The 24,083-nt window shown below is 40.2% G+C and overlaps 1 protein-coding gene across 4 annotated transcripts in view; it reads right to left on the bottom strand.

Moving 5' to 3' along the window:
• unc-13-4A (BAI1 associated protein 3) overlaps window positions 1-24,083 on the bottom strand; it is a 41,862-nt gene extending 17,779 nt beyond the window's left edge. For 2 of the 4 annotated variants that reach the window (XR_001773131.2, XM_070280063.1), the window contains exons 1-2: window positions 23,085-24,083; window positions 6,089-6,249 (exon numbers count right to left, since the gene is read on the bottom strand). The gene's annotated coding sequence lies outside the window, so the exon portion shown is untranslated. Of the gene's footprint in view, window positions 1-6,088; window positions 6,250-19,197; window positions 19,257-23,084 lie in introns of those variants that run through there. The other 2 variants (XM_017235654.3, XM_017235653.2) reach the window with 2 other exon arrangements.

Below are 24,083 nucleotides of genomic sequence, written 5' to 3'. Positions count from 1 at the left end.
CTTAAAAAAGAGGGGAAAATTCCGCTTAGCAGGGGCGTGGGGTGCTAGAAGGTGGTTCGTGAAAATGACAAAGCAGCTGCTCAACAACAAACGGCAACGCATGCTGTGGCATAAAATTTATTTTCCTTCCTGTCCCACCATGATATGTGGCTTTAAATAAACGAACAACAAAAAAATAAATCGGCCAGAGGAAAAAACTCGTTAACAATACAGATTCGACATCTCAAAAGACGAAAACCGACCCAAATTAATGTGTGGCATTCAAATGACTTCCTTCAGTTGGTGGTTGTATGTATACGCACTCGGAGAGGCGTGGCAGGACATAAATTGCTTCATGCACGAGCTACCACCACAAACTATAATTTTACGTGAAAAAAAACGGTCGAAAAAATGTACCAATTGTGGTGAAATTTATTAACTTAATTGTCACATGGCTTAAAATTAGTTAAAAATGGACATTGATTATCGGCAACTATCTGGAATGATGCAAAACAAATTGCATTTACCAGGCTCCCAAGGATTCTGTTCGTTTTTCCGCATCATCAGTATTAGCAAAATCGTTTTCATAAATCACAAAAGTGCAGCATATGCATCACTTTTCACACTTTCCATTCAGCGCTCCTTTGTTTGCTTCGGCAGTTTGTAGTCAGCATGTAGCCTGGGCAAGGGCATGGCCGGCTCCTGTGCCAAATGCAATAAACCAGAGTGAGAGGGTCCTTTTGTGTGGTGTGGACACCACAAGATGCTGGACAAACAGCCACCGAACAACGGGCCAAGGGGCCATGAGTAATATGGCCAGGACATGCAAAAGTGCCGAACTGAAAGTCTCCTGCGAATGGGAAGTCTGGGAGTTGTCTTTGATAAATTCTACAAAGAGGGTCGGAAGGGACGGTCACCTGCCAACAAGCCTGTGCAGATGTCTGGTAAATTGCTTAATTTGTTAAAGGACAAGCAAGGATGTCACACACTCTACACCACGCCATACCCCATACCTTATACCACACCAATGCAACAGAAAATTCAATTAACTTTGGCCTGGATTTGTGGCAATTAATCACCAGAAGCCAGAAACAGTGCATAATGCGGCTGCAGGAAATTCGCATTTATCCTTTTGGGAAAATCCTACTAATTAGCCTGCCAAAGGCGAAAATCAACACAAGACGCCAGACTCGACTCGACAGACTTGTTCAAAAAGTTTTCCAAGCAAAAGAGGTGTTTTCTAATTAAATATCACTCGAAAAATTTCCATAAGCCCTCGCTATGAGAGAGTGTGTAATCTTCGGATCCCTGGGGAAGGAGGACCTGGGGAAGGATATCCAATTAAAACTATTAAATTACACATACGAGTATTGCGTATACGAGGCGTAACCAGGCTGCCTAATTACCAAAAAGACCAGTTCTTCAAAAAGCTCTCGAATCAGGCCAAAGGACACTGGATCGAATGCCTCGACAGAGCACAACTATACGCGTTTATTTGCGGTGGCACAAAAATGTTTTCGGCAAATGAGGAATGTCGCACAGGAAATTGGAGGCGTGTCACACACACACATACGCATGCATAATTAATGTCCTTGTTCGTACGTTTGTGTGTGTGTGTTGGATGAGTGTGAGTATTCTATTTCGCCTAATTGTGAGAGCCTGGCCAAAAACCACACCAAGAGGGTGAGATATTTCCGCCGAGACAAGAGTCAACGTTTAATTGTTGCCTTTGACATTGCAACAGTTGGAAGAGTCCTTGCCACATAGGCTTTGGGGCGCTTAATTACAAATACCAGACATTCCAGCCCCATTCCAACAATTGATGCCCGAATTATTCTCTGTACTTGGGACTTGGTAAAAACTTTCAATAAACCCTTTATGGTCTTAATTAATGCATGGATGGCCTTAATGCCGAACATTTCTGGCCGGATATCTTGGCCAGTTTTGGCTTTGATTTAGCAATGTAAGGATTTAATTTGCTTTGAGAATATTTTAAGAATATATATTTTAAGCCTTTCTTGAGGTATTTTTATCCCTTTTAGACAATACACAAAATTCTGCGAATTTCTTTGTGCCTTTTACTCCTTTTAAAAGACTCTCTCACTCTCGGTTCCAACGTGCGCTGAACTTGAAAGTCACCTTGCCGTCGTTTGATGCGTTTTTTGACGCCAATCAAAGCCACGGGGAGTGCTAATGGGGGTGGTTGTTCCCCAAGTCCCTGCCCCTCTCTGGACTGTACGGGTGTGTGTCTAGCGGCGCTTTGTTTGGTTTTGACATGTCAAACAACAAGCAACAAAGAGAGGCGAAAGGACGCTGCAGCATCTTGGTGGAGCGTTCAACATTGTTGCAAATTACAAGTAAATCTTAAACGGCTCAATGCACAGCACGTACCCCTCGGGTGGGGATGGGGGAAGGAGCAAGTTTGGCAGACAGGATGCCTAGATGGATGGATGGGTTATGGTTAGCGGGCCAGACGTTCAATGTTTCCAACTCGTTTGACTTTAAGTTCATATTACTGGGTTACCAAGAGACCAACATAAAAATTGCTTTTTTGCTTCTGTTTTCTATTTGTGTATTCTTTTTTCTGGCTTCGTTTTACGTTTCTGGGATGTCCCATTGTCCAGTGCCCTTTATGCCGGACGAGTTTATTGTTTGCTTTCATTGCGTTTTGGCCAATGCCATTCTCCCCACCTGACCCCCTCCATCCACCAACGCCATTCTCCCCTTCCCCCCGCTCGCTCCACAAAGTCCGCAATTAAGGGCGCCGCAGCTTATTTACGGACTTCGGCGCATACGGCGTATGCGCAATGTGCATGTATGTAGCGATGGCAATGAAAATGAATTTTTGTGTTGGATATTCAAGATTTTGTTTGCTTAAATGCTCGGTAATTAAAATTTGTTGGGGCCAGTGGCGCTCAAAGGTGCAGAATGCTGAGTTGTTTTAAGGTCAGGTGTGTGAAAGGTTCTACCTTGTTTAACAAACTAGGCTCTAAAGTTTAATTATTTCTTTTTTAAAGAAAATTTTATTTTTTATTTATTTTTTTTGTTTCTTTTTTTTAGGGGAACATACATACATACATAAATTTGTTTTATATGTTACATGGGCCATGTATTTTATGTGAGGAAATGCCGGGTGATGGCTGATGTTCGGTTGCCAGAGCGATGTCAACAAAACGTTAAGCGGGATTAGGACCATCGTTTGGAGCTTTTGTTTTTTTCCAGACCATCAACAAGGTGACATAAGAGCAGTGAGCAAATAAACAAAAAAAAATATAAACAAGAAAGGAAAGCTAACTTCGGGCGGAGCCGAAGTTTATATACCCTTGCAGTTAAAACCGGATATATATCGCAAACATCGGATATAGTTGGCCGATCCTTATGGGAATAGGAATATATAATCTAATTTATTACAATACAAAATCTAAAAAAAGTCCCAAACTTCTATCTTCAAAAATACGAAAGTTGATATTTCTACCAAATACCATTTCCGATCGTTCAGTTATATGGCAGCTATGGGATATAGTCGGCCGATCCTAATGAAATTTGGTAGGTTGGATCAACTGACCAAGAATTAAATCTGTACTAAGTTCCAGCTTTCTATCTTCAAAAACACGAAAGTTGGGTCATTTCCGATCGTTCAGTTATATGGCAGCTATAGGATATAGTCGGCCGATCCTTATGAAATTTGGCATGTCGTATTATTTTGCCAAATATAGCTCTCATGTCAAATTTGAACTCTCTAACTCTAAAAACACCAAAGTTATACCATTTCCGATCAATCAGTTATATGGCAGCTATAAGATATAGTCGGCCGATCCGGGCCGTTCCGACTTATATACTGCGTGCAAAGGAAAGAAGGGTGTGTGCAAAGTTTCAAGTCGATAGCTTTAAAACTGAGAGACTAGTTCGCGTAGAAACAGACAGACAGACGGACAGACGGACAGACGGACAGACGGACATGCTCATATCAACTCAGGAGGTGATCCTGATCAAGAATATATATACTTTATAGGGTCGGAGATGTCTCCTTCACTGCGTTGCACACTTTTGACCAAAATTATAATACCCTCTGCAAGGGTATAAAAAGGACCCAAGGCGGATACACGCCAGCCCGCAGCCCACAGACATTGGCACATCTTAACACGGTCGTATTTTGCATATGGCTTTAATGGCGGCTTAGCGGCGTAAAAATAGCAAAAGTCGCTTAGAAAGCCCAGCAGCTTGTCGGGGGCCTCCAACAAGGCCAAGACAAAGAAGATACTCCAACAAAGTAGCTCTTGTCCCGACAGCTTTGTTTTGCTGTTTTGGAGCTCACGGCTCGAGGCTGGCAAAATGTGCAGAAAACTTGGAGGCTGCCAGGCAATTGCTGCTGCCGGCTGAGCAAAGTTTTTAATTAAAATAACCAAGCAATAAAACAGCACAACACACCCTCCAATTTTAGGGATACCGTACCCCTTTTCTTCTTCCAAAAATTAGTAGCGACAGATCCTACCGGTCACATACAAAATACAATAAAATAAAATAGAAAGCCCTGAGACGCAATTAAAATTTGAGAGCAACCCGAAGCCATTTGCTATTTGCTACGTACTTTAAATGTTTATGATGTCCGGGGCAAAGGTCAATCCAATGGCCTTGAACACAGAAAGGAGCAAGAAATGGATAGTCTCCTGCAAACCTTTGATAAGACAATAGACTGTAAGAATACGCAGAACGGAACAGCGTGAGCTCATTAAAAAATCATAAATCAAACCGCAGTGGCAGGCTTGCAGTTGAAAGCCTTTCTCTTCCTTATTGCATGATGAAAATTTCCCAAGTGAACAAAAAAGTGAGTATATAAAATTGAAATTGGCCAACAAAACTTGGACTTAAGTCGCTGGTAAAAGAAAAATTTTCACAGTTCATGAATGGAAAATAAAAAGTGAAAAGAGCGCAGAAAAAACAAGAAGGAAAAAACAGTGATGATGCGTTGGCGTGCGGCCTGGAAGCTCTGCAGCAGGATTGATTGATGACATGACGTCAATTTGCCCAAGCCCACTTCCTCCTGCTCCTCTTCCTGGTAAGCTTTACAAATGTATATGCAAAGGGCCAGGATGTTGCCAGCTGAAACCTAGACGCCAAGGGCGTGACCAGTGAGACATGAGACCACTACTTCGCCGATGAAAAGACAATGAAAAAGGCATTAAAACTGTGGTCAAGCCAAGAAGGATAACAAAACCAAGAAAAAAAAATTATCATTCTGGGCTGGATGAGAGATGATGTACCACTTCAGGGCGTTCTTAGGTGCATGTTGGGCTTGTTTGGGGGCGTGGCCCTGGGCTATAATAATATACAAAAGACCAAAGCCCAAAGAACCCAAAAAACTTTAGTGTTATTTTAATGACTGGGCTAGATAAAAATGGCCGGAGCGAAGAAAAAACAATGAGAAATGGAATTTTTCCTATTCACCATATAAAGTAAGTGTGGAAGCGAATTCTTATACACTATATTTAAAAGTGAATCCAAAACTACTTGTCAGCTGGCTAATGTTTTGGAAAAACCCTTCTGCTTTCATAGGATTTTCATTTCAACAAGCATTGAAGCAATATATACGTAAATTAGAAACAGCAATGCTATTATGCCGGAATCAACATGCGATAATCTATATTTCCTGAATCCTCAAAGCAATTAATTTTTCATCCATTAATGATTTCTGTGGACTTCCTACATTTGCTCGTCCACTTGCCAGCAATCATTATAATAACGCTAAGTCTACTGTTTATTATCTGGCTAGGCGAACGTTAGCATGATTAATAAAGTTATTATTGTTGTTTGTCCGTTTCTGGCCCTGAATCTGTCATGGAAATTATGCATAATTGGTGTCACAGCCACCCCAAAAAATACCCTCCCACACACATCACACGACTCCGTTACCCAAAGTCCTTTCCCTGAATTTAAAATTAAATAACCAACAAAAAAACCAGCACGTTTCTGTGGGTGTTTAATGAACATTGTCCCTAGAACACCTTCCACATTATGCATAATTTAAATTAAAGTTTCATGAATTTAAAAAAAAGGGAGAAATAAACATAAAATTGTTAGGGGAAATAAAAACGAAATTTTAAACACATACCGTCAACACATACAGGTCGATGTCAATGTCGCATCATCAACACAAGAGGCAAAATGTCCTTGCTAACTGGTTAGGTGGCTGACTGGCTGGAAGAGTCCTTGTCTACTACATCATGCTCATTTTGGCTGTTGGCATGCCTGGCACGTTCTCTAATGCTGCGACTGCAAAGATAAAAACCAAGATATAAAGCATAAAAATCGGCTCGGCAATTACTTCGAGTGATGGCTTTCTAATTTAGGGCTTAATTTGTGTGGATTTAAGGCGCATGCCATCTACAGAAAATTTATTTTTAAGCAATGCCATCAAATTTCGCCCAAGAAAACAGGTATCCCTACAAAAAAAAGTAAAAGAATAAAACCAAAGAATTCGCAACAGTTTATGGGACCAAAAATACCGTGGACCCTTGGGCACGCTACGTATACGCCCCCAATGACATGTACATAAACTTAATGCTGGAAATGCTCCGCTCGACACGACGCAGTCAAGGGTCGACTGTGGATCCGTTTTCGTTGGTGTTATTTTCGTCCTTTTCCGCCCCTCTTCTTCTTTTCCCAACTCTCTACTTCTATGTACTTCTGTCGTCGGCGTAACATTTCCGTTTTGGTTGCATGAATATCCGTTTCCGTTTGGCGATTCCACGCACTTAGGTTGAATGTCCAAAAATAAAGTAAATTAGAGTGCGCCGTTAGAGTTCGCTTTTTATCCCATTAATTGTGTTTGCCGGCATTTTTTGAGATTGTTAGACGGGGAGTGGTCCTTTTCATGGTAATCCATGTTTGATTGCTTCTAGGAGATTGGAATTTCCGAGATTGGATGATTAGCCATTGACTGGCGGAATTGCTGGAATGTCTATAGAATATTCACACCATAGGGATTTATGAAATGCCATTTGGCTTTCATCTATAAAACGATACCAGTAGACTAGAAAATAAAATCATTTTCATTTCAAAATGAAATTTCTAATTAAATGGACAGACATATTCAGCACCTAGTTGTCGGATTAAATCCATTTTAACCAGCTCATAATGTTTCTTGTCTAAATGGCAAGACCAAAATAGTGAAGTCCTTAAAGTCAATATACAATTGTTAATTAATTTTCCTTTCAATATCAAATCAAGCACCAGGTAGCATACCTGCCCACAGAATATCCTTGAAATTTCCTAATCACTTTCTATTACTGACGCTGTCAGAGTTTTGCCCTTGGCGGCAACCATTTTTGAATTGGCAACTGAAAGTCAAATCAAAGCCACAGTCAAAGTCTGCATGACACAAAACACAAATGCACGTCAACAATGTTGTATGTTGCTTTGTTGCTGTTGCTGCAGTTGGACCAGGCAATTGCACATGCCAAAGAAATGTGAAACAGCAGAAAAGGGACCAAAGGACAACCTGCAGGAAAGCAGATAGTCCAAGCTGCTGGTAGCCACTCTACACGGAAAATAAAAGAGCTTATGTTTCAGAAGCAATTTTTAATAAAAAGACAATCATTTTATAGAAAGAGAAAACATTCGAATTACCTACTTTAATAGCCATTAACCGAAGCTACACTTTACAAACGTTCCAAATTCTTTTCAAGTGTAAAGATGTATAGGGAGCTGGAAAAGAATAAGGAGGTGGGTTGGGTGGAAAAGAATGAAGCAACAATGCAAATGGAAATGTGCAACGCAGTGTGCCAACCGAAGCTACGCTCCAAACGACAGAACTGTCAAAGTGACGTTTGTCCTTTGCGTCCTGCCAGCCAGCCAGGCCTGTCTGCCTTTTCGACCATACCATGGCCAGTGGCTATATGCCACTGCCAGCTGTATTTGCACTAAAAGCTTTTGTTAATGGTTGCGTCAATATTTTGCCATGCTTTAATAATACAGAAAACGAGTAAGAGAAAACGGAAACGGGAAATGAGTAGTGAAAACGAAAAAAAGGACGACGAAGCCACAAAACACTAAATTCATTTTCTGCATTTGACGAATGAAATCGAATACAAATATAGCTGTAGCCTGGACCCAAAAACTCTGAGCGAGAAACACAAAAACCGCATAAATTCATTTTCCAACTGAGGTGAGGGCCAGAACGGGAGATTCAAACCCTTTTCCAGGGTCATACCATACACACTCATATTTCCTGTTTTTTTTGGCCCACAGAATCTCTAACCGAGTTACCAATGGGTTACTGTTGCTGTTTTTTCTTCCGTCTCTCCGGTGGACAATATACACTTTACACGTACCATCCTGGCACATACGGAAAAGTATACACATAGCAGGGGCAAAGGCTCTCTTTTTTGGAATTTCTGGCACGTAAAACATCAACGCATAAATACAAAAAATACGCAGGATAAAAATACCAGAGCAGGAAAGCTGGGAAGTTAAAGCTGTCGAATGGACGGAAAAGAAATGGCATTCGCCGATCAAAATACAACACAATGTGGCGCGAATTCGATGCCAACATGTTGAACTGAACACGTAGTCGGTTGACTGATTGGACTACAAGGGCACTGGGATACACGGATGCGGAGTGCATTCGATTGGCACTGGTTCGTCTCCAGACAACACGCCATTGATAAATCGTTGAACCGAGGAATTGTTTAAAATTAAAACTTTATTGCCGACTATGGTGCATAAAATAAATAGTTTTTCAATAATTTAACCAAAACTTACTAAAAAAAAACCCACAAATGATTTTGAGGAAATCCCTTTGAGGCACCTTTCATATACTGTATTTCTGTTATCCTTGTTAGCCCATATGTCAATAAAAACCTTCTCCCGGTTTGGCATTTCCACATTTTTTGTTTGCCTCGCTTTGGAGAAAATTCAATTTGTTATAATTTGAACATTTCACTTTTCGTTATGCAAATTCTCTTGATAAGTTGAAGAAGAATGCCCAGAAAGCGAAAAAAGAAAGGACTTTCCAAAGAGGTCCTTACATGTCCTGGCTTCCAAGGTGGCAGGAACGAAGGCGGAGGCACCACAGAAAAGCAATTTGCGGCAGCTTAAATGTCAATACATGGCATCAACGATTTCTGGTTATGGTAAACGTCTTTAGTTACTGTCACCGAGTGTTATGGACCAGCAACATATACACGCCGAGCTATTAATAGGACCACACGTCTCAGAATATTTTTAGGGCGCCTCACCAGTGGCGAGAAAAAAGGGCGTGCTGGAAATCCCAGCCTCAGGTTGAGCCATAAAAACAAAGTTCTGGGGCAGCTAAAAACAAATTGCAAACAATAAAGCCAGGCCCGGTTAGGAAGAGAGTTGGGGAGATAAAACCGCCCCAGGACCTCCCAAAACATGTCTCGGCCCCAATCAGGTGCCAGAAACTTCGAATTTCACCCTGCCAAATTGTCAATGAATTGCCCTCTGGGAAAGGAGATACTGCTGTGTACATAGATTGTTTGTATACACTTGCAGAGGGTGTTATAATTTTGGTCAAAAGTATGCAACGCAGTGAAGACATATCCAACTCTACTTGAACAGTATATCCTTGAACAGGATTACCTCCTAAGTTAGTCTCCAAACTAGTCTCCCAGTTTTAAAGCTATCGACTTGAAAATATCGACTTGGATTTTATATGAATGCTACTTTTGGCGTTCTATTTTTCGTCAGTTGATCCGGCCAACCAAAGTTCATAACGATCGGCCGAGTATATCGATCGGAACGATCGGATATATTTTGTATTCTAATAAATTGGTTATATTATGATATTCTCATAGAGATCGGCCAACTATTTCCAATTTTTTCGGTATATATCCGGTTTTAACTGCAAGTGTATATCAACTTCGGCTACGCCCGAGGTTAGCTTTCCTTTCTGGTTTTCGATAGGTACTTGCTTTTCTTATTTGGTCATTGATTCGGCCATCCAATAAGTGTCGTGTCCTTGAACAGCTCCCTGCTAATTTAATGAAATTCGTTTTTATTGCCTGACTTGGAGAGAATGTCCTGTCCTCCTGTCAAATGAGCTTCATAAGTTTCTTTCTCGCCCAGTTACGGCTATTAATATAAATCCCGTTTATTGGTCTTAGCACTGCTTCTGCTTAGTGCATCATGGCGTATGATTAATATCTACAAATCGTATTAAAGCCTTTCATGGGTGAGTCAATTCTATAAACCTAATCCAGTTTTTGCTTTTTATCAGTCGCATAAAAGTATACGATTATCATTATGATTGGGCGGGCAATAATGTAGCATGGAGTATGCTACAACTGCGGGGAACAGCAATCAAAAGGATGCTCTATGAAACTTTTGCTCAATAACTCAATCAGATTTTGACACACTAAATGTATGTGGAGTATACTATGTACAAGCCAACGATTTGATATATGGTCTGAGGAAAGTAAAAATACAACCAAGAAATTATATATTGCAAGGCCAAAGTCTAATTTGAAGAGTAATGTTTGTTTTTGTACATTTGAAAGTGCTAAAAATCCTTTTATAAAGTATTGTAAGAAGAAAAACTCCGTTTAAGGTCGAAACTTTAACTCCATTTTAACATCTGACACACATCACCCGTGTACAAAGCTTACATCATAAAAATGTTATAGTATCCCCAAGTTAGTGTAATAAAATCCTGTTTCATTGGCTCGCCGTTGGCCTCCACGCCACGTAGATATATTACAAAATCGATGAATCAAAGTAAATTACCAGAAATAAATGAGAAAAAATGTGTAAGCAAGGTGGCTTCTACCTGAAAATCGGGCGCGGAGCTGCATGTCCGGCATTTCCTTGGGAAGGCGAGTATATTCGCTAACTGCCAGCTGAATAGCTCGGGGGTTTTTGATTTAGTTAAGCCAAAAGCGGGACAGAATAAGCCAGGCAGTCCGGTTCAGGTGTGTTGGCCAGCAACTGTACCTCAAGGCAGCACGCAGGATATAGGAGCAAAGCTAATCGAAGGGGCTTGGCAGTGTCAGCGATAAGCTCACCAACGCGGCGGTTACTAAATGCTACTCAAAACGGTGTACTATCACACGTCACTCACACACCCCCACATGTGGCACAGGAAATTGAAAAAGTTGCGTATGCCAGGACATCCGTTTCAGCTGTGTTCCCGCTCAAGTCGAGTGTGCTTACTAATTTAATAGGGCATCACGGCAACTTGGCCACTTTTTAGAGCTCGCTGGTGGCTACACCCAGGCAGGGGGGTACACAGGGGGGTTTTTCCAGATTAACAATTTTCTCCAGATTTCAGATTCCTTCTCTTGGATTTTTTTCAGAAAATTAATAAATAGAGATACGTTTTTCTGGCATAAGGTACAATAATATTCACTATCTAAAACTATAATTATTTTTTAAAGGGGCAAGCACCTTTTTTTACGAATCTTTCATACGCCACTGTACTTTTTATAGCCCCCAATTTCCAGTATATGCCAGTGCTCTTTAAACTTGTTCCTTTGGAGTAATCATATAAATATTCCCTTTTTAGAGTGTTAGTTTACACACTCATACCCACACACATCCTTGTGCGTGCCAAAAAAGTTTTGCGTGTAGGATGTTTATTAAGAACTTGGCCTACTTTTTCCCTGTCCACCACTGCGTATACGCGATAAATATTACTTTTGTCTGGGCCGCAAAGTTAAATTCACGGCCATTCTTCGGTACGATTGTATTTTCTGTTTCCTTTTTCGAATTACCCGAAATTTTAATTTGTCTTTCAAAAGCGTTGAAAATGTTCTTAAAAAAAAACCTTAAATGCGATTTGCTTATTGTCGACGGTGTGTCTTTAATAAGGTGAGAAACCTCACCGGAGAAATGGACAGGAAAACTGGCAGGCGGGTCTGGTTGGCCTTATAGTTTCCGACCGGACTTTACTTTTATTGTTTAGCTCATAACGTAATTATATAATGTATATATGAAAAATAATCTGTTTCGTAGAATTTGAAAACTAAATTTTCCACAACTTACTTCCAATTAAAACCAACATTTTGCGTTTTTAACTTTTGAAACTTTGAAAGCCATTTGTCCGTATTTTCAATGCCCAGACCATGGGGCCTTTGGGGAGGTCCTGTGGAGCCGGTCTCTGCAGACATGGTCCACTTATGCACACATCATTATTATTGTGCGCCCCAGTTCGAGCTTCTCCGTGGTGGTTTTCTTGCTGTTTAATTTATAGCACAACCGGCTAAATATGTTTGCTTTGCTCGCTCCTGTGGCTCCTTTGGTTCAGTTTTGCCTCCTTTTAGTTTTCCGCCTCACTTGGCCCGCTCTATTATGGGCATAATAAACTCATTAAAACGCAGCACACTGGCCAGGACACTGGACTGGCGGCTGTCAGCGACATGGTCGAATCCATATGGCCCAGTGGCGCGACTTGACGGCCCATTGTGGTTTGCATGCCCACGAGAAGGCTTCTCCCCATTCGAGGCAACTGTTTACATTTGAAGGGTCGCCTTTACCATCACCATCGCGTTAGCGTTATCCTTGCTCCTCTGGTGACTAAGTGGGTCAATGTTCCCTGAACTGATTAGTGTCAGTCTAGTGCCAGTGGCCTGTTTCCTGGCGACTTTAACCCACCGATGAAGGAAGCGGCCATCACGTCCTTAAAGCCATATGTCCTGCCAGTCTGCTGCCAGATATCGTGCATAAATTGGGCAACAAAATCGATAAGGGCTTTGCGGTGGTGGCTCGTAAATTATGCCACGCCCCTGCCATAACGAGGCCAATAATTCAGGAAATAATTCTCGCCACATTTTCCCTACTGATTTCTCCTTTTTGCAGGTCGCCTTCTTCGCTAACTTGTTTCCTTGTCTTGTTGTTTGTTTGTTGCTTTTGCCGTATGATTATTTCCTTGTTGATGTTTTAGGCCGGAGGGTTTTTCTCTTTATTTTTATTCTTTCCTCGGAATATCAAATAAAATTGTTTATGTTTATGGACATGGCTGGGTACCCTTTTGGTCCGAGCTTTTAAATTCAAACTTTCCAAATTCAATATTTGATTCAGAGTTTGTTTCTTTCTTTTTTCCCCATTAATCGAGGATATGAGAAAGCCTTGCCATTTTATAAATAAAAAATGTAAATATTTGATTAGAGAATCGTTAAATATTTTTCTTTTTTTCTAAACAGAATTTTTTGTATTTTAAGACTTTATTAAATTTTCAAAATCAATACTGGTTTTCACAAGCAACATTTTGTTTGACAACTTCATTTCGGCGTTTATTGACAACGACAACTGACAAACAATGAGTGACAAACGGCACTGCAACAACAACAACAAAAAGGACACCAAACATCCAAACAACAACAATAGCAGTGCCAACAACACGCTGTAACTTTTTATCAAGTTATTAACTTATCTAATTCGATTATGGGCCCTAGGTTCCTGGGTGAGAAGGATGAGGGCTTGGGCGTGGAGGTCCTGGAGGAGGTAGCCTGTTCGTGTCAGAAGCGCGCGATGGCAACGTTTACGTAGCAAGCAATTCAATTAGAAATGCGGTGGCAACAGCAGCAAAACATGGCGGGAACCAGTAACAATAACGGAAACAAAGCCAGTAGCACAGCTCACTCAAAATGGCTGCCTATACAAACAAACGGCGAAATGAGAGACAAAGGTAAAGAGAGAGTGAAATGGGGAGACTGCCACACAGACAGACAGGCGGACAGGCGCTATCGAAAAATGTTAAGCAACAGACTGGCAGGCAGACTGCCAAGGACAAAAAACCAGCTGGCCCCAAAGATAGCACTCTTCTTCTGCCGCATTATCTCCCTTTCTTTCTCACATTTGTTTATGCGCAAGAATGTTCAGGATAATAATAATAAAATATAGGTTTACTTATTCTTCTATGTTATAGAATATAAAAATATTCTAAGTTCAGCTTATGTTTTTTAAGAAAAACAACAAATTAAATGAAATCAAGCAATTTAGGACAACAAATATTCTTCAAGAAAAGATCAATCCCCTATTAGAATATTAAGTTTCCCGAACCCAACCTTAAAAATTACTCGAAACTTTCAACAAATTTATCGAAAATAAATTCAACAGTTATGTAATTATATTAACAGTTATAATTATATCTATACGTGAAGTTTACGTGATAAAATTTAATGGTTGTCCCTAATGGACAGTTTTAAATAAACATTACCCTGCTATTACAAAAAAGTTATGTAATTTAAAACACTTCTAAGCAACCTGTACAAAACTGGGACCAAATCGGATAGGCATGCCTATATGTACTTTTGGAATATACATATGTACGTTCCAAATGAGCAATAATCTACCACATTCCACATTGAGATTTACAAATTGCCAAAACACAATTCCACACACACTCCCACAAACCCAGTCAAGCCAAAAATAAATAATAATATTAGGTATGTATATGTGTGGATATTCATCTTTTTTGGCCTAACGCTGCCGGCGCTTGTCTTTGTCAGTTAAATTTTTATGTTTTTGTTGTCAAAGCCCATTAAACTGTCTTCGTGCCGGGCCACTCCCACTCCACCGCCCACTTAGCCCCTGGGCTGGTAAGAAGGGCCTCCCTGGACAGGACAAAAAAATGGAAAAAAGTTTGCCATTTGTCTGCCACTTTGGAATTGTCAGTTATAAAGTTTCAACTTTTATGGAGTCGCATTGATATTTTATACATAAATATATACAAAAATATGTTTAAAATGAAACAATAAATTTAATTGCAGCTATAAGTCAAGAGGAAAGTGTATTAAAATATTATATGGATCACACGTTTGTCTGGGAAATAAGATTTATTGAATGCCTCATAAAAATATTCTTTTCTCATGATGATTACAAAAATTTTCCTTTTTTGCGGACTTATGTTTAATAGTATTCCCTGTGTTCTGTATCGTGAAAATGTATTTGCAAAAAAATTTACGAAATATGATAATATAAGACACAATGGTTGCCCACCCCAGGGACTTTTCCAATCAAACTTGTATTTTTTTAGAACAAAGTTATTGAGAGCTGCTTAATGCGCAAGTAAGCTGTCCATTATTCCGCAACATGTTTCTCCCTGGTGGTAGCAGTAGCAGAGAAAGTGGGGCAAAGGGCAGGTATTGGCCAACAAAGGCATTCAAATTTGGCCAACCTACTGGTCGGGACATGGGGGCGTTTGCTCATGCATTATGCGCATTGTTTGTCGACTGACAAAAGCAACTTTTATGTTGTACAAAATTTGGTTATCAGCTTGGCAGGCTAAAAAGAAGAAAAAACCCGAAAAACAGAAAGCATTGTCCAAGAAGGAGACGCATAAATCACGCAAACTGAACGAAAGGTGCCTGGGTCCTGTCGTACGTGTAACTGCATAAATATGATTGATTTCGGCCCAGTGGCAGTACCTTGTACGATTTTCCCAAGCTATACCAACTACAATTACGTTTGTCAGAGGAGCTTTAGATGGGCGGGACTGGAACTGGGAATGTCAAATGTGAGACGTCTATGTCACCCGGCTTTGGCAACAACTTTGAAACACCATAAATGCCTAAAACGTCGCATTGTTGCGCTTGGATTGTGGCGAAGAAAAGCGAGACAATAGGCCCAAGGCTCTGAATGGAAAGCGGTACAAGGGATGGAGAGATGGGGAACTGCCAGGCCATGTCATTGTTACAGCAACAATTTTCCTTTATAAATCAGCAGGCGGCAAAAGCGGCAGGATACTTCTTCACTGCCACAGTGCTCCCCAATAAAAAGTCTCCCTCTTAGGTGGCACCCGCATAGGCTTTAAACTTAATGTTTGCTAAGATAATTAAACGATTTGGAGATCCTTCACTTCACTCAAGGATTTTTAAATTAATTTCCATTGTCTTGTTGGTTTTAATCCCCACTTCCCTGTCGGGCTCTTTGTTTTCTCCTCTAAGAGGTTTTTTTCCTCTGAAGGTTTTTTTTTCTTTCCTTTCAATCTAATTGAAAGTATGTTTCCAGCTTGAATAAAAATTATTTATTTTCAATTTCTCTACTTAATTAAAGTAATATTTCTAGATCACTTTAACAATTTTAACCTTAAACAAGAAAGGAAAGCTAACTTCGGGCGGAGCCGAAGTTTATATACCCTTGCAGTTAAAACCGGATATATATCGCAAACATCGGATATAGTTGGCAGATCCTTATGATTACATCATAATAAAACCAATTTACTAAAATACAAAATCTAAAATAAGTCCCAAACTTCTATCTTCCAAAATACGAAAGTTGATATTTCTACCAAGTACCATTTCCGATCGTTCAGTTATATGGCAGCTATAGGATATAGTCGACCGATCCTAATGAAATTTGGTAGGTCGGATCAACTGGCCAATAATAGAATCTGTATTAAGTTTCAGCTTTCTATCTTCAAAAACACGAAAGTTAGGTCATTTCCGATCGTTCAGTTATATGGCAGCTATAAGATATAGTCGGCCGATCCTTATGAAATTTGGCATGTCACAATAATTTGCCAAAAATAGCTCTCATGTCAAATTTGAACTCTCTAACTCTAAAAACACCAAAGTTATACCATTTCCGATCAATCAGTTATATGGCAGCTATAGGATATAGTCAGCCGATCCTTATGAAATTTGGCATGACGTAATGTTTTGCCAAAAATAGCTCACATGTCAAATTTGAACTCTCTAACTCTAAAAACACCAAAGTTATACCATTTCCGATCAATCAGTTATATGGCAGCTATAGGATATAGTCGGCCGATCCCGGCCGTTCCGACTTATATACTGCGTGCAAAGGAAAGAAGGGTGTGTGCAAAGTTTCAAGACGATAGCTTTAAAACTGAGAGACTAGTTCGCGTAGAAACAGACAGACGGACAGACAGACGGACAGACGGACAGACGGACAGACGGACATGCTCATATCAACTCAGGAGGTGATCCTGATCAAGAATATATATACTTTATAGGGTCGGAGATGTCTCCTTCACTGCGTTGCACACTTTTGGACAAAATTATAATACCCTCTGCAAGGGTATAAAAAGAAACTCAGGCACACTGACAAGAAATAACTCGTGCCGTTAAAAGGATAAGCCATCTAAGTGAAATTATAGCATGACCGTTGAGCTTTAAACCAGTGGCTAACCAAGTCTGTTGAAGCCAACTGACTGACGACTGGCGCACTGACAGCGACAAGGACACCGCCAAGAGTTAACTAAATGCTCGACAGTTGCAATACAAACGAGCGGATGCAGGAGGAGTCCGGACAAGAGGTCCTGTCAGGGGTGGCGTCAAGAAAGCCAAGGCCAGGAGGCATCTCTCTGGCGCAATGCTTCCGCCGCTGTCATTCGCTTAAAAGTTTATTCCTCGCCTGCCACCGACAGGCACAAGGCAAGTTGAATACTCAACGTCTGGCCAGCTCCTTCTAAATATCATTCTGTCATCCTTTCGCAGCCCCATTCTCAGCCATCTTCCTCCTTTGACTTTGGCCGTCTTGCCCTTATATCCGGTGCCGCAACACTTCCTGTTTACAATTTAAACTAATAAGCAGCCAACATTGCTGGCAACATCGCAGCTGGCATCGTTTTCATTTTTCAATTTTCAATCTATCGCCCATTTATTTCACTTTTCCCTCCTTGCAAATTCAATAAATTGAAATTGACATTCGGCGTTGCAGGGGGTTGTGTCACATATACATAATCCCTTTATAAGCAAACACACATAAATATTGGAGACCTGCAAAGAAAAACAACTGGTGACACTTGCAAACATAAGGGAGTCCAAGAAGCGCTTAAGTAAGAAAATGAAAGGCTTTTAGTTTAAATTTTCCATGCAAGATTGTGAAAATCTTAACCCATACATTATTTACATTTTTTTCCAGGACTACCTACTATTTGTTCGAGAAACAAATATATGCACAGCATTATAATCGCTGGCGAACATCAATCAGTAAAGAGATATCGAGCCAACTATGCAAGCAAGGCTCTGTAGGAAACACAGGAGCAATAATAGGAGCACTTCATTAACTCGGTGAAACCATGACATGCCAGGGTCATTCATCAGGCCACTTCACTTGAAAAGGCCTGCCTCCTGCTCGCCTCTCAGCCGTCTATCCGTTTTGTGCACTTTCCTGCCGGTTAAAAGGTGGGCGGGCTGGATGATGCCCACTTGTTGAAACGCAATTAACTTGAAGCATCAAAGAAAGTTCACAAATATTTGCAGGTACTTCAGACAAAAGCGCAATCAAAATGTCAGTTTAACAATAAATTACATCAACTTTGGAGCAGCGCGAGCTATTTTTAATAATTATTATGAGCATCGAAGAAGGGGAAGCACTACGCTTTGTCAGTATGTCAACGAGCTTGGCATTGTCCTGGCAACAGGACCAAGAACACCAGCAGCAGTAGCATCACAATGTTTACGTTATCTCATTTAACACTTGAAAAACTTTACCACACGCACACTCACAGGCACACACATCCCTGTGCGTCCTTGTGTTTGTTCCGTCTGAGTGTTTGCAGCTTTTCAAGTAGCTTTTCCTTTCTCCCACTTTCCACCACCTTGGTGGAAGGCTCTGTCTGGAATCGCATTTGCACATTAACAGTGTGAAAAATTATGATTGAGCCATAAAACAGTCAGCTGCGCCCACCAGGTTTACTTAGGCCTCTCCAACGACTTGTCACATGTGTATTTCTGCTTTAAAAGTGGTGGGCGTCTGCTGGGCTGAACGTTTTTTTGGTGCCCGAAAGCCGCTCAAGAACAAGAAAAAAAAAGGAAGTTGTCACTTTGTCCTGCTTCCGCTGCCTGAATCAACTTTGGCCTCCCAGACCCGACATTTCCCATTTTACAACTCCGCCTGAGCAAACAAAGTTAACCGGGCGACGCCTGTTCCCAGAGGACTCGCAATTAACCGCCGAGCTACCCTCCAATTTCCCCATTATTCTTTCACTCTTCTCCAAAAATTCCTTTTTTTTTTTTTTTTTGATTGAGAGAAATCTGGGATTCCGTTTGCAAGGTAACAGTTTGGATTCAACAAGAAATATCAGTTTTTAAAAAAAGTAATTTTACTGTTGTCTACTTAATTAGAAATGAAATAATATTTATCACCCATACGCCCTGTTAAATCTAAATTATATTAGAATTCCCAAAGGACTCCGATAAGCCTATGTTATATTCATGTACTTTAGTAAACAGTCAAATTTATTCCCCAAAACACAGGATGGATGACCAATTTGCAATATGTTTTTTTACTCACATGCCCGTATGTCATAGTGTGTGTCACTCTCCTTTAGGGTTTTAATAATGAATGAGCCGAGACTTGCGGAGTCGTTTCAATCGACTTGGCCCCGTCCATTAATAATCCACATGGCATATAAATCAATCATGCGACAAGCTGATAAACATCCAACAGCTATACAAATAAAAATGTGTATCGGAGTGCTTAGGTGTATGAGTATCGGCACATCCGCGTGTGTTTACACTAAAACACGTAAACACGAACGTGTCGAGTAATTCGGGTTTGTCTGCAGAAGCATGAGCATTTATTGGATTTTATGTCACTCTGCGGAGGAGCAGCTGGTTGCTATTTTTAGTTATCTGTAACTGCGCAACAGTTGGAGCACCCAAGCTGCGTCTATTTATAGGTCCAAAAAGGAGAAAAGAGCTTTCCGGGAGAGGAACAGAGGGGCTTCAGCACTGGCAGCAGGACTCAGCAGGATAATTTTGATTTTTCTTGGACATAACTTTATGCAGATAGATTTTGTTTTAAATACGAAACAATGCCCTATTGCAGTAATGAAATTCTTTCTTGAAAGTTTTTACTCATGCACACTGGTGACTGTGAAAAATATTTCTCATACACACAGTTATATTACAGATTCTTACAAATTGTAAGAAATTAGTTTTTAGTTAGTATTTCATTTTTAGGGAGGTCCGGAAGTTCTTTAACCTTGAAATCTTACTGCTTGAGCAAAACTAAGCGAAAATTTTCTTTCAAGCGCCGAGTATTCAAATGCCTTGGTTAATAAACAAACCACTTCGTCTTGTTTTGGTAGTCGACAAATCCGATCCCTTAAAAGGAACATTTCGCTGACGTTCTTTGACTGTTTCCCGAGCTGCATGAGAACTCCAGGCAATGCGGGCACCTAAAACCGGAGCCTTCTTTTCCACCCACCCGACTTTACTGGGCTGTAATATGCAATGTTGTTCTCTCGGCACTCTGTTCCACTAGAACGCTGGAAAGTATGCAATGCTTCTTTGCATTTCAAATGTCTAAAATAGAGCCGAGGGGACGAAGGCCAAAGAATGCGAGAAAGGCGACTGCGAAGGGAAGACTTTCTTTAAGTGCTTTCTCCCAGCTGTGCTTGTTCCAGACTCTTCCCCTTTCTGCCCATAACCCATTCCATCTACCTTCTTATTTTTTTGTGCGCACAATTACACAACAACAATAAAATCAAAAAAAAAGGAAAGGGCAAAAGAAGCTTTTTTCGTAATCGGGAAAACGTAAAAATTTCTACAAGCAGGTAACGAAAATATTTGAAATTGCTTTTTGCTTTTGCCTCCCCGTTTCTTGGTTGTGGCATTCCGTCTGCCTAATGGCGTACATTTTAGCCAACCCTTGGCTACTTCTCAGCTTTTTCTGTTTCGTCTCGTTTTATTTATTTATATATATATATATATTATATATATATGGTTTTGGCTTTGTCCCATTCCTTCGGGGTTTTAACGATATTGAGGACACATCTACGTTGACGTTTTTTGTTTTTCCTGTAACGCAGTGGAACACAAGGCATTGATTAGGTTAATTGCCCGTTTCAGCCTTCATACTCTTCATAACCAAATGGGTAGATCACTTACTCCTAGTTAGAATGGGTTCTAGAGTATTTTCTATTCGATCTGCCGAAGAAGCTTTCAGAGGAAAGACAATATGTAGACCTGCTCCTTGGCAATATTTTCCCTGTCGCACATATCGAATCCAGATTTGATGCTCATCGACGGCGACATAGCACAAATATTTGGGCACACAGCAGGCGACAGGATTTTTGTGACAATTCACTGCCAGAGGTCATCAGAAATTGAATGAGGGGTGCTATAAGTTAAAGGGGGACCGCGGTGGAAATACGATTCCTCAATATCGAGCTTATGAAAGATACTTATTGTCGCATATTAGGGCAATATAAATCGAATATTTAATGTTAGTGAGCCCATTCACATGGTAACACATGGAAAATGCCTTCCCACAGCTTGGAAGTAAAAGACATAATAGGACAAGGTCAAAAGAGATCGCATTACTAAAGCTTTTTATTCATTATGAACGGAGTTTTCTTTCAAATTTCACAGGTACCCAAACAGCTAGGATGCCTAGAAACCTACATTTTAGAAAGCTAACACATAATTTCATACACATTTCGTTCACTTAATTTTAACTCAGAAACGCAAAATTACAAACAATAATTCAGCAATTTTGGTTGAAGCTCTAAACTATTGGTTTTTGCTTTGGCCAGAAACCATTCTCCAACTGACCACGAAAACCGCAACAAATACCGGCTAACAAACAAACAATCAAGGGAAAGCGTTTGTCAAAAGCATTTTTTGGGAGAAAAGCCAGGCAAAACACAAAATGAATTGTTTAACAACATTAAACTACAAATAATAAATAGGTAAAGTTGTGCTGTCATTAACAATAAACATTTTTTTTGCACTTATTGTCGTTTTTGGAAATTAGTGAAAATAAATAATTTTGTAACTTATTTATTTAAAGTATCCTTTATGTTAATCAGCACTGGCAGGAATGAAAAAGGCTAACGTTCTGGCGATAAGAGTATTTTTAATGAAATGCCCACAGAAGTCTTTGAAGTTGTCCACATTTAATTGGAGAGGCAAAGGATCAAATGGAGGGGTACAGCGTGCCGGGTGGTGCGTTACCAGGGCGAGCAATAAAGCACACAAGTGGCAAACGGCAACGGCGAACGGAAGCAAAATGGAAATTATGATAAGAAGTTCGAAAGCATTCAAAGCTGGACAGTCATTAAAATGGAACTGGAACACCAAATTGTGAAGTCAACAAAAAAAATAATAATAAAGCAAAAAAAAACAAAAACAAAAACTGGAAAGGATTCTTTGGCAGGGGGAGCCTGCGGTGTTTCTGGCGCAAAATATGTGTCGATGCTAAGTGCTTCATTTAATTAACAAAGTTGACAGTAAAGCATAACTCCCGACCTCCCGAATGACTTGGTCCAGACCTTGAGGTCCAGAATTTATGGCTTTAGATAAAGAACTTGTTTTTTTCATTGATTGCATCAGAATATAGACATGAACATATGTCCAAAGGGTTTTTTTACCGCAAGCAGCGGGGTAACGACACGTTGCTTGTGCCTGTTGCCATTGCTGTGGTTTGTATTTTATCAGCAGATGCTATAGTGGATGCCTATTTATCGTTTTATGGGCCAGACCCACAATCCCTATCACTCTTCCCCATAAAACGGCACAAAAACAACAGCTGCACATTTCGCAGGCCAGCAAAAAATTGCACTACATATTTAATAAAATACTTACATATACATATATGTATACAAGAGTAATACGCGAAATACCACGTATACGTGGTCATAATAGTTTTTCCCCATCAGATATCAGATACGACAGGGGCCATTAAAGTCGCCCCCGGCAACAGAACATCAAATAATATTTGCTTTTTCCCTGATTAAAGGAAAACGCGTCCTATTCGCATCGTCGATATCTGACTTTTTCCAGATTTATTCGGAGAGAATGCATCATTAAACGGTAACCAATTTCATAAACCAATATTGATACACAAAAAATTATAGAATACTTCATGGCAATAATTAAGCAGACTCAACATGTTTAAATACAGTCTAGCTCCAGAAAAAAACCCCTTAGCAAACAGGTGTTAATAATAAACGTACATATATTCATATTTAATACACGTATATTCATATTTTGCCCATGAATTGTTAATCGAAATGAATTTACTTTAAATAAATATCGCTGCCTGGCATCAATAATTAACAAATAGTGAATACTTTGACTACCAATAATTGCATTGAAGGCAAATGAGAGTCAATGGCAGGATTGGCAGAATAATAGAACTTTTTATAATTAGAACTCAGCCCAAGCACTCACCTGGTCCAATAGTGCTCCTCAACTTTTATGACTCCATAATATGACACTCCTGTATCAAAAAAATCGGATGCAAATTTCCCTGAAAGTTGATTCTTCTATCCTTAGATGCTTCCGTTTCTATATGCATATATTTTTGGTTGTCTTTTTGGGAGAATATTTTTGTGAAATTTACTTTGGCATAAGGCTTGGTTGTACACTTTACGTTTTTCGTCTTCCGTTTCAACTTGAACAAAACATTGAAAGGCATATTTAATGGGGCATGTCCAAGGCTGAGATCGTAAAATAAATGGTTATGTTCTGTGGGCTTCCGACTGCAGTCTCTGAATGGTGTCCTGTATCCAGGACCCTATTCTCTATATGGTTTCGTGTTTCAAGTATGCAACAGCTGAGAGTGTAGAGTGTAGCTGAGTGTCTGTCTGTGTGGTGGGTCGAAAATAAGGGTTTCAGGCAAATGGATTTTTATTTTATAGCCTGGCAATAAAAAGTGAAACTGCAGGCCACGCAACAGTTTGCAATTATGTGCAAATGCACCGTGACACAAAACGATGTGGCGGTCCTGCTATCGGTTGTCCTTCGTCCTTCAGCTAAATGTAATTTAACGCTTTTAATTGTTTTTGCCCACCTCTCTCAATTAACTTTTATTTAATTTGGCTTAGTTTGGTCGCATTTCACTTCAGCTCCGATTGTTCGATTCTGTCGAGTGTTTTTTTCGCGACGCGCACTCACTTTCACTTTTCTATTTTGGTAAAGGATTTTTTTGGATTTGTTCTGGACCATGTTTTTAGTCAGCCCCGACGGTAAGTCGCTTTAAAAATCATGAACACAAATTTTCCCGTTCAGTTTCTGACTCCAATGTCTCCTGTGTCCAGTATCCAGTATTCTGTACTACCTTCAGCGACGCCTGCCTTCAGCGAACTGAACTGCTCCAGTTTCGTGTTTCACCTTATGAGTCCGTGCATCTATCGCACTGTTGCTACTGCTACCACAACTGCTGCTGCT

This window comes from Drosophila bipectinata, chromosome 3L, assembly GCF_030179905.1.
Source record: "Drosophila bipectinata strain 14024-0381.07 chromosome 3L, DbipHiC1v2, whole genome shotgun sequence".
Classification (NCBI taxonomy): domain Eukaryota; kingdom Metazoa; phylum Arthropoda; class Insecta; order Diptera; family Drosophilidae; genus Drosophila; species Drosophila bipectinata.
The sequence above is the reverse complement of the archived record's forward strand: the minus strand, read 5'-3'. Positions and strand labels throughout refer to the sequence as shown.